Source organism: Colias philodice, chromosome 5 (assembly GCF_061535455.1).
Source record: "Colias philodice isolate Cphi_HAF_F1 chromosome 5, ilColPhil1 Martin Lab GWU primary, whole genome shotgun sequence".
In the NCBI taxonomy this organism is placed as follows: Eukaryota; Metazoa; Arthropoda; class Insecta; order Lepidoptera; family Pieridae; genus Colias; species Colias philodice.
The window spans coordinates 3,708,119-3,720,391 of NC_143090.1; positions in this window are offsets into that span (position 1 = coordinate 3,708,119).

Sequence of the window (12,273 nt, forward strand, 5' to 3'; positions counted from 1 at the left end):
TCAAAATAAAATGTAAACAGATACTGTATTGAGAACTAAATAAATGTTGTTACCAATATTTCAGAACATCTATCGTCTAAGTCCGCCGTGACCTTGCCGAAAAATAAATTTGTTTTGAATAAATTACACGTACTGATATCTGGAATAAATAATATAAACTATATTTGTGTATGTGTATCACATAATACAGAGATGAAATTATATTTTATAATCTTTCATATTTATGTTATGTATTATTTTCATGAATTACACAACATTTGATGAGTCCGTAAGCTTAACTTGTGTTATTGAAAATTATAACGACTCAAAGATTTTCCCTACAATGATCTACAATTAAAAAAAACGTTCAGTACAAAATATGATAACATAGGTATGGTAACATAGGTATAATAATGTTTAGGCACGTAGCATTAACCTACTATAGTAGAAATAATACAAAACCTCAAAATATATAATTTTCCATTACCACACGGCTGAAAATATAAAATAAACGCAGAAATTTCCAGTATTTCAATATACAAAATGATTTTACCTCAGCAGTTTCACCGAGATTACATTGTCTACATTCGGTCGGACACAGTTCAAGTAAAATGAAAATACCAATCGCCGGTTTCCAATATTTTTCTCCTAGATAAGATACAAGCAATAACGCTATTTTGTTTATGTTGACGACGGTACAGCCCCACGGGGGAAACGAAAGCACTGGCGAGAAACGCCCAGTTATCATTGACCTCACTCGATACTCTTTACATAGAGTACTAAGTGTATCAAAAAGGGCTTCACTTATTTTCGTTGATGGGTCTCGTTTCGCTGGACGCATAAGTAATGTGTGAAGCGATACAGCATGCCCAGGGGAGAGATCCCAACTCTAGCCATACTTTGATAGCAAAATGATGGACCGGGTTTCAGTTTAGTTAGCAAAGATGTAATGTGAGTTTCGTAAATTGGATTTTATGTAACTTTGCTCCTAAGACTTTGTAATAATTTTGTAATAAGTAACCTATATTTGACTTCGAGTGTTGACGTATAAGGTGACCCAGTAAATGGTTTAGTAATATTGGAACTAATTTATAAAGTAATTTGAGTTCAATCACAAGTTGATATGGAGTTTCAAGGATAATGTTTATGTAATTAGGTAAAGTAGGTTTAGAACAAGTAAATGGTTTTATACCTAACCTACTTTAATACACGTAAGAATTTGAAATAAGAATTATTTTTAGCTCTATAATCGAATACTGTAATAGGCAATATAATTTATTAATCTATAATAGATCGCCATCATAAGTTCTTGTAAGTTTTACTAATTTTAGGATTGTTTTAACCGAAGTTTTTATGAACGTCGGTTTAAAATCATCTATGGGTTTACTTTTATACATGCACTACAAAATAAAATTGTAGAAAATTATATATTTAATCATTTGTTTAATTTAATTCAAATGTGAAATTTTAATCATGCGTCCACCGCCAATAAACGAAAAAGCATGCACTGAAAATCAGTCACATTACGCGGCCTGCCACTACTGTATATTAAATTACTTGCTTAATGTATATTTTAAATTAAAATGTTGCTTTAAATTTTATTATTTATCAAATACACATTAAACTCTATTTTTGTATCATATAATAATGTTTACATTATTCACTATCAAACCATTTAATAAAAAAATCCAAATGATCTCTTTAAAATAATAATAAAAAGTTTATAGAAGTACGTTGAGAGGATCCAAATGGTATTTGCAAACGTGGTTTAAAAAATTCAGTTTATACTTGTACCGTGTAAAATAATTTGTTAAAAACCTGAGGCTTCTCTACAATCCGTTAGCGGATTGAAACGGAAAGAATTTCTAAAAATCTGTATTCAATTCTCAGTTACGTGTGGTTACGTCACAATTTAACAGTTTCGTGCAGTGTCAAAATAAACATAGAGATTTTAGTTAATGCTAAATTATTATTAAGCATTTGTTTATAATTATAATAGCTGTCCGGCCGCGGCTTGGCCCGCTTTGTCTTAAGCCGAATAAATGATATACTACCTAAAACGATCCTCGAGAATCTATAAAAAAACACATCAAAATCTGTTGCCTAGTTATTAAGATCTAATCATACAGACACACAGAAAGCGGAAAGGGACTTTGTTTTATAACATGTAGATGATAGAGCTTATATTTGTAAGAATATTGTATTTACGCTGCATAGGAACGTTGCGACAGCTTTTACAATTACACAGAATGACCTTCTGCCTTTTTTTTATAGTGGGGGTGCCTAAGGTACCAGTAGTAATAAAAATCAATAAAATTTTGAACATTTCATGTCTTATTTTTAAAATTTGGCAACTGATATAAAGTAAAGATGACAAGTACCTAGTGTATGAGTTAGTTGTATTCTGCGCGAATGTTCGAGAGCTTTTTCGAAAATCTTTGTCTTTAATATTTTATTTAGACCAAATTAACTATCTTTTGCAATTTCTTCACACTGAAACCTATTATATATGTATTACCAATTTCAAACCTTATTGGTAGGAAGAGGAAAACGTTCCTCCATTTATCTTATTTTATTCCAGTCCCTTGTGTGGGGACAGATGCATTTCACGTATATTTCTCTGATAGATTTTTCCCTACCAGTAAATAGATTACCGATGTACTGCTTGAAGATGGAGATTTTTATTAGTTTTGAAGATCAATCTCACGCATTTTATGAGCAAATACGATCATTGCGCCAATATAGGCTTTTTATTGGTTGAGCGTATATTCACATTCCCTATTTAATCCAATTATTTATTTTTATTTTTTTTATTTTTTATTTATTTCTTTAATTCAGGCAACAAATGTAGTTACAGTTAAAGGTCTTAATATAACTTAAAAACTACGGCCCATATGAACTTAAAACTACTTAAATACTAAATTAATACACGCTATGTCTTCGGCGTGTGACGCGATTCCGGGGGGCCGGGTATCCGTCCGCGGAAGCGGCGAAACACAACTCCCTGCGGCCAAAACCCTTCGTCCATGTAGACGCTCAGCTTGGCGGTCGGTACTCTCACCACGAAGGAGTTGAAGCTCACTTTATGGCGAGACTCCAGCCGATCCACTCGCAGACTCAAACCTGTCTTCGCATGCAAGTACTCGACAACATCTTCAGTCTTGGTACAGTAGTGCACACGAGACACGTAGAGCGGCGTCGTCGGCACCTCTGCGCGCATCCGCAAGTTTGGATCCCTCGTTGCGGTGCCACACTTGTTCCGACGAGTCAGCTTCCTTTTCTTCTGGACTTTTGTGAAGCCATCCTCGTCGACGCCCTTCGTTTTTGAAGGTAAACTTTTCCGCACAATTATATTCCACGTATAATGCGTCAATTCATGTAATTGGTTAATATCATGTAAATCAATTTATTAGAATCAGTAGTCATCGTGTATCTAGGAAAACAAACGTTATCAACTTCCTTTAGTAACATCTTCCCTACTTAAAAATACGTTCATTCAATTCAGTTATTTGTATAGGTAGATAATTACAGATAATGAAAGTCTCTTTACAACGCTATTAACATCAAGAATTTCACATAATATTACGGGCGATATTAAATAAAACTAGCCTCAAACACGGCTTGTACATTATCCATACATGATCAAAAGCAATTTCCTAGTACAGTCCTAATCGTTCCACCTTCTACACGCAATATCCGTTATCAAGTATACTTAGCTATAGTTATATCGGTCTATCAAGGGGATATTAACATCCGTTCGGGTTTCAATTTTGCATGCATTTACTATACAATATTGGTATTAGTACTGCAAGTCATTTGATTTCTATTTTGATCTTTTTTTTGGTACCTAGAGCAAAGGAGCATGTTGAATAACGTTCAAAAACTCCCGACGCTTACGCATTAAAGCGTAATTTTTCGGTCTTTTAAGGCTCTTTACTTACGTAAAAACATTGAAAAATGTAACACTTAATTTTTTTATAAGCTTCTTAAATATACTGAAGAAGTCCTTTAATAAACTTGAAATCAGGCGAGAATCAATAGAATGTTTTATCTATCACGATAGTAAAACTGATCACCGTACCCGTAAAGAAAATTGATTGCTGAAATAGATGTGAAATTTTCTTTTATACCATTTGCTACATAGGGTAACGTTGTTTAACTTTTTTATATAAATTATTCAGAAATTAAACCAAATAATCTGTTTTAAATTATATTATGTACTACCAAAGGTTTCGGGTCAAAGTATGAAAACTTCAGATTGACCGAATTACTCTGCGTAAAATGAAACAAGAATATTAAATATTTTTGGTAAATGCTCGGTTCGATTTGTTTGTATAGTACGCTACACTGGCATTGTGAAATAGCTGAGCTGGGCTTACCCGACAAAAGCTGAGCTAAGGCGACTCTGTAATTGCATGCATATCGCTTTCTGTTTATCTAGTAAATATTAAAGTAATTATTATTTTTGCACATGTGACACTTATTCTGTTTAATGCTTGTGAACTTTGCAGATAAAAGTTAAAATATTCATGAAAATGTGTTGAAGCAAAATGAAAATCAAATAATTGCAGCTTAAAATGGAACCAAAATTGAAAACATCAAGCGTTAAAATTTTTGATTTTTTTTTCACAAACCTTGTATAATGTAAATTATTTGAAGTTTCAAAAATATAACATGTAACAATTACTAGCTTACATCAGCCAATTTTCGATTACAGTACAGTCCCATCCCATATCAAAATACAATTTACATTGTACGTACCGTCTGAAGATTGGAATTAGGATTATTATTAATTGCTTTACCGAAGGCTGTGTTTATGCATACAACGAACAAAGCGCTAATTGCACAATAAAACCGGTAACTTGCGTTAAAAGCTTAGTAAGTAGTTAACAGAAACGCGCTATCATCAAAACTTGAGCATTCAGAACAATATCTACAGCATTGTTTAATTCGTAAACAATGAAGCGGTTGAATTGTTTGCTTCATTAGATCGCTTAAAGTACAAGCATATACGAGTTATATAGGTTAATATAATTTATACTTTGTATTCTTACCTCTTGATGGAACTGCTGATTAAAGTTAAGAAACATACAATTCACTAGTTCCACTTTTATTTAGAATTATTACACAAAAAAGACGTGTGGCACTCGGGGACTGTCGCGGTAAAGCTATTGCATGCTATACTTACCTTCCATCCACACCTCTGTGCCCGTCGGAGTGGGGAGCGTGAGGTTTTTTCGTTACATAATTTCTGGATTCGGTCCCCGAGCTCAAGGCCCGCGATAGAAGCTATGCAATAGCTTAAAAATACGACCGGTTGTTCTCAGTTGGTATTTGCATATTATGTGGAAGTCCCATCGTAAAATGGCCACATCGTGAAGCGCCCGATCATTTCCTGAATGCCATCGTTTTGGTGGCGAACGAGGTAATAAAATGCGAAATATTTATGTCGCTTATTTGTCGGCATAGTGCACTTTTAGTCAGAATAAGTGAAGATTAAAATACCTCGAATATTCTTGTAATTTTAATTGTGCAAATCAAAAGAAAACAAGGTTCAAATATAACCTTGGTAACCTTAATAAACAAGGTTCAAGTATATTTATTAAAATTAATTGCACATACCTATCCTCTTTTCTTCGTTAAGAATTTCTGTTTTATTTTTTTCGACCTCTTTCCACTTTCCAGCCTACAGGATTTATAGCTAGAATATTCTATAATCTCTATTTCGATCTATTAATCTATTCCTATCTCAATCAAGCGGCCGATTGTCAACATGTACGTTACTAAAACCAGTTTCCGTTCAGAAAAACTCAAATAAAACATCCACGGAGAATAATAATAACGGTTTCAATATTAAAACGCAATACGACATTATGCACCGTTTCCCCGGGATTTTTCCCGAGTTTATTCTATAAAAGATTTTATTGTATTGGATTTACGTTTGGATTTTACGTAGGATACGTAAATCTAATACATTAGAACCCCTATATACCTACATACATGTCTTTAAAATTGACATTGAATATATACGGTGTACATAATATTATATCAATACTTATTTTCATTTCTTCTGACTTAGATTTAGTTTTGATGGGTTATCATTTCTTCACATCATGATAAATTATATTGGTCTTTGAATAAATAAATAAATAGTTTTTTATCACATCCTTTGGTATTTGAAAAGTAGGTACATAAAGCTTTAGAATACTTAATTAGGAGAAAAAAGATCACATAAAACGGCAAGATAATATATTCTTATTTAACTACAAGGAAAAGCGCACAGTGCCTTAACTCAGTGGTGCCGTAACGAGCGCCGCCTTCCGTCCAAGGAGCGGAAAATTAATTAAACGAATGCAAAGCATTATTCTGCTGCAACTGCAGCGACGTGCTAATCCGAGTTCCTCGCTAAGAATACAATTGCTCATACGTGCTCTTGAAATGGAGGGAAATGACGCATTTGTGTGAGTGTCACACAACTGAGGTGTAACAATCAAGGTAAACTGAAGTGCCCTCATCTGCAAAGAGGCCAACAAATGGGATTTTTGTAATACATAGAATTTAAAGGTTTTATTTGTATGGTGTGTTAGATGGACTAACAAAAATAATTTTAATTATTTTCCCGGTAAAATAATTCGTATTCGTTGTTATTTGAAATCAACAACACGTTAAACAAAACTTAATGTTTCAACCTCTTTTAAAATTTCACTTGCACTCAAATAAATACAAGAATATTTTAGTCAAATCTAGCAGCTGTTGCTTTAAGAGTTCAAAGTTCAAACTTAAGATAGAATGCAGCATTTTGTTGAATTTTAATATTATTTCATACGTTAAAGTTGGTTCAAAACGGTATTCTTTACGGAAAGAACTAAGCTTATACGCCAACCTTATGGAGTTTATCTAGTATGGACATAGCACAGACGTTTTAAAGTGCAAATGATATTATAATTGGATAAGCGTGAAATTTATTGAACTTTTGTTAACCTTGCGTAATTAAGCGAGGTATATTTGAATTACAATGCCTTAAATTACTCTTACTAAATGACTGCCGAAGAATATTAATATTAGTGCAGATTATGAGTCATCTTGACCTATGTTCAAATAAATACCTCAGTAAAGCAGTAACCACTATTTCGTAGAATTCAATAGCATAGACACCAGACAGTGAAGGTCAAATTTTGCAAACCAATAAAACCGCAGACAGAATTGACAGCTTCAAAATTAAATTAAGGTCAACGTAACCTTATTAATGAAATTAGCAGACCATCAATCTAAACAGAAAATTTAGTCGTCTGCTCACGACAAGTGAGTGACAAGGGGCCAACTTAGAGGCTGCGCGGGCTAAGCGCTCCCACGAGTTTAAGCAATTTTTCTTCCTCTAATCATATTAAATGTACAAGCCTTCAAAGAATCATTTGGCAGTATTACATCTAAACTGAATAAAGTTAAGTCTCTCATTTAGCCGTAATGTTTTATCTCTTTGTGAGATTTTTCATTACACTTTTTCAAGACTGTCGTATATTATATCCTTTATTTATATTATCTTCAAGCTCTCGTAATTAAATAGAAACCTTTTGATATCTTATATGATAATATGTACTCCAAGTTTCTTCTTAAGGTTATACTATTTTTACAAGAATCGTATTCCATTATTTGTATGATTGTGGATGTAAGCCGAAAGTCAATATCGCTCCTGGCAAGGTACTCTTTTAGCTTCTTATTTTGAGACATAACGATACGACTAGGTAGAACATAAATATATTATACACACACATAAACATAAAAACTGTTGTGAGGTTTTTTAATCCAAACATGTACGTCTGATAAATACATTGAAGATTTTAATCAGAATAATACAAGCTAAACTACAGTTTATGTTTCACAAAATCTAGTACACTGTTTTTGTACACAATATTAATCAACGCTTACAAATAACGAGAGTTCACATACATAATATAGAACAAACCAGATTAATGCAAGGACGGATATGTACTAATCATGCTACTACTCTATAATATTATGTGGTACTATTAACGGATACCAATATTAATTTCCTACGCGACTCGACTACATACATGTAACTCAATTAATCCAACATATATTTGTAAATTGGAAGCAATGTCACACCTTATTAACATATGCAATATATTGATACTCTAATTTGATTTAAACATTGAAGCCATAGAGCCATAGCCAAGCACAATTCTACAGAGATCACTATAATTTTTCTCATCTCCTTTTGTATAGCAACCCGAATTTAATTTATTTGTCCACTTGTAGAATACAATTTTTAAATAACAAGAGTGCCTATATTGCTTCTGATCGTAATACAATGTTCTAATAAATATAACCTATATTTTTATAAACTCATTTTCAGTGGGTCACCTAAACGATTGGGTGCTATCAACAATCGGCAGAAAATATAATTTTTCACCCTTTCATTGTCAACAATTTGTCATCATTGAAAATGAAAGTGAATAACGAGGGTAGATAAGACAAAACATTCGTCACGCGAAATCTCATGGTTTGAAAACAGTAACGTGTATTTGACAGCAATTAGTTAGAAGTGAACTTGACTGAGTGAGAAACTCGAATGAGTGAGGAATTTCAATGAGTGAAGAACTTGAACGAGTTGATGTGAAATTTTGGCTGTTATAAAATTTTCCTTATAAATTTCTTGCTGTATCATGCTTCGTTGTGGTATTCCTAATGTTATTTTCGTACATGCTTGAGGTGCAGACGTTGCGTTTTTTGGTGTATCATCCTGTCATCGAGTTTTGAAGAAGAAATAATATATATTTTTAAATATGCATACATGTCCATTTATTTTCTCTTTAAATTCCTAATTTGATAATAATAAGATCAGCTATAACTGGCATACCTTTACTACACATACGTAATAGGTACATTCACGACTTTCGCGCAAAAAGTAAATTTTAACTACATATCAAACAAAATGTTTTGCAGATCGCAGTAACTTTATAATTTATAGCTGTTGTTCACTAAAAGTGCTCTCAACGAAAGTAGTGACCACAAATCAAACAAGTGCTGGATCCACAGGCTGGATCGAACTGAGATAATTTATTAGTCCCGTTGTTGTGAACAGTATTTGGTTGTTAGTGACGCGATTTGTTAAAACGACTGGCAGCTTTTTAGGGTTCCGTACCGAAAAATTAAAACGGGATCCTATTACTGAGACTTCGTCTGTCTGTCTGTCTCCAGGCTGTAGCTCATAAACCGTGATAGCTAGAAAGCTGAAATTTTCACAAATGATATATTTATTTCCGTTGCCGCTATAACAACAAATACTAAAAATTAAAAAATAAATGTGTGCGTGTACTAGTGTCTATCACCTTATTTTATATCTTGTTAAAACGATATCATCTAATCACGCGTGGTAGAGATAAGAAAAAGATGGCGCGTAACGGAAAAATGTCACGCGTAACGAAAAAATGTTACACTAAATTTTTTTCCAACCCCGATAAAGAAGTTTAAATAGTGAACCTCTGTAAGGGGTTGCTGATCTTAATACCTACATGTTGTGCTTTTGTTAAATATAACAGAAATATTATAATATAATAATTACTGTTCATAGTTTTTAAGTAAAAGATTCATTATTTTAAATATTAAAACCAAATTATTTCTTATTCCTTACTTTCTATCAGATAGATATAGAATTACTACATAGAAAAAAAACAAGATAAAAAAATAATTTCAATATAAATATCTAATCGAAATGCGTTGCAATGCTTCGAATTACTTAAATTATATTATTTACCCAATGTAAATCTAAATGAACTTTTGATAATTGCATTTTTCCTTTACCAACAATTTTTCGGCTTAACAAATCCGCCTCAGGACATAATTTGAATATTCCCGGGAAGCATGGTCGTTGAAAAAAGTACAATAGTTCTAGGAAACAGAATGGATGGCGCACCTAGTCGATACTCGTTTTTCTAAACGATTCAGGTAAAGTGGAAAAAATAAAGGTCAGTTAGTGTAAGCATTTACTGCTACGTCATATACCTGGCAATTGAAGGAGCAGGGAAATTTGTACAGAGTAAAAAGTTTCCTAAATTACGGTCATGGCGTCATGGATAACCATACTCAAGGCCTACATACCATATAACAAATCGGACCAATAGTTCCTGAGATTAGCGCGTTCGAACAAACAAACTGTTCAGATTTATAATATTAGTATAGATTCATACACATTAATTTATAAATGAACTAGCGGTCCGCCCCGGTTTCGCCCGTGGTACATATGAAAAATAGATGTTGGCCGATTCTCAGACTTACCCGATATGCACAGAAAATTTCATGAGAATCGGTCCACCCGTTTCGGAGGAGTATGCAGACTAACATTGTGACACGAGAATTTTATATATAAGAAGAAATATCAATGCTTGAATCTAAACCGTATTTTTCTCGGAAAAATAGCATGAGCTGCAAATATTACCATACTCCAGGCCTACATACCTACTCGTGTTTGCTTTTGCAATAGCACTATGTTTATTTTTACCTGAAAATAGGGCTGTACCACTGAAACTATAAGCGGTATATACGTACTAATTAACTGCATCTAAACAATGAAAAATATACAATTATACAAAAATATACAATTTTTAATTGGTGTCACATTCAAAGCCCTATTTACCTCAGTACTTTAAGCCCTACGTAATCTCTGATACGGTACACCTTTATCACGAAACGCTCTTATTACTCCAGAGTCAAACGTAATGAAATTTAATTATTCCGAAGCAGTGGCAAACGAGGAACGGAAATTAATACATAGGCACGTTCAAGCCGAACTTCGGTGATTACAGACTCAACCGAAGCGGCCCTAGGGTATCGAAACTTTCTTACGAATCCTTTAAGACAAAATTTAAATGCAAACGGAACAAATCTAACGGCCCGCCGATGAAATACAGCATAATTCTAAGTATTCAAAGATTAATATTTAAGAAAACTTTGCCAGCTCTACAAAGGATTGCCGAAGTTTCCGTATATCGTTCTTTTGATGATTAAATTTTCTTTTCATTAAACTTTCCGAGTGGATACAATTACTTCTTGGCGACTTGACTCTTGGTATTAATAAAACGATTACATTTCACTTGGGTAGTGTAATATTTTTCCTTTGTTTTCAAAGATATGATTGTTACTTTGATAAGAATTTATGCACAATACGCAGCAGAACTGCAGAACCCTTTTTTCCATAGCATAAATTGGTACATGAAACGGGAATATGACGGATATGTGGAAACACTAATTGGACACGATAGTTATAGCCGGCATAAGTTACTTACCTACAACTTAACTTTTCAATGACGTAAAATGCTACAAAAATAGTACCCACGTGGCATTTTTGGAAGTGAAGTGTTTTTTACAAAGGCATGTACCTACGAATAATACGTTAAACTGATGGATTTAAAGAGTATATATTTGTCAGTCAGCCATCAATGACTATGTGCATATGTAAACATACCTTTGTTTCAAATTGGTAGTTGCAATAAAATATAAATGTTGACCAGTACACTAATGTTGCAATCATAATCCTAGGAATATAATACATATCAGTCCATTACTGCATTAAGTTGTACATTAAATTTAAGTGTCAGCCAGTTAAGGCACATCTCGCACGTAACCAACAAACGCCGGGACGCACATTAATCACACGAGGGAAATATTCCAACATTATATGGAGTTTTATAAACTTGATGGATTACACGCCGTTATTGAACTTTTTACGTGACTAGCTTCACCTATACATATATTTTTTTCTTTTTGTATGATCAAATTATGTAGAGATGTCTCGTTTATTTACCTGTTCTTTTTATTAACAAAAAACACCCACACAAATAAGTACAATACACGTATTTGTGTCGTTTCTTTTTACAGTAAAGAGATTTCATCCAATTCAATGTTAAATAACATTAAAGATAGGGACGAAGCCATTTTATTTTACGGCCACTGTTTTAAACTGTAGGTACCTTAAGCCAAAAGTAAGTTTCGCAGAAAATCTTGTCTTCTTCATTTTACCGTCTAGACTAAATTGGTCTATTATTACTATGACTATCGAATAAAATGTCACAATTTATAGTCAATCACATAAAACATAGTAAATGTGGATGATAATGTGATCTCTGAGGACTTTTATCTTTCATCTTTCACTCGAAACGACTTTGTGTTACAAATTTTGGGATGGTTTTTCTGCTTCATAACTTTTAAATTGCAGTTCAGAATTCTTTTGTTTACAGCAATTCGTTGCTCGGTATTTCTTATTGAATGGATCTAATA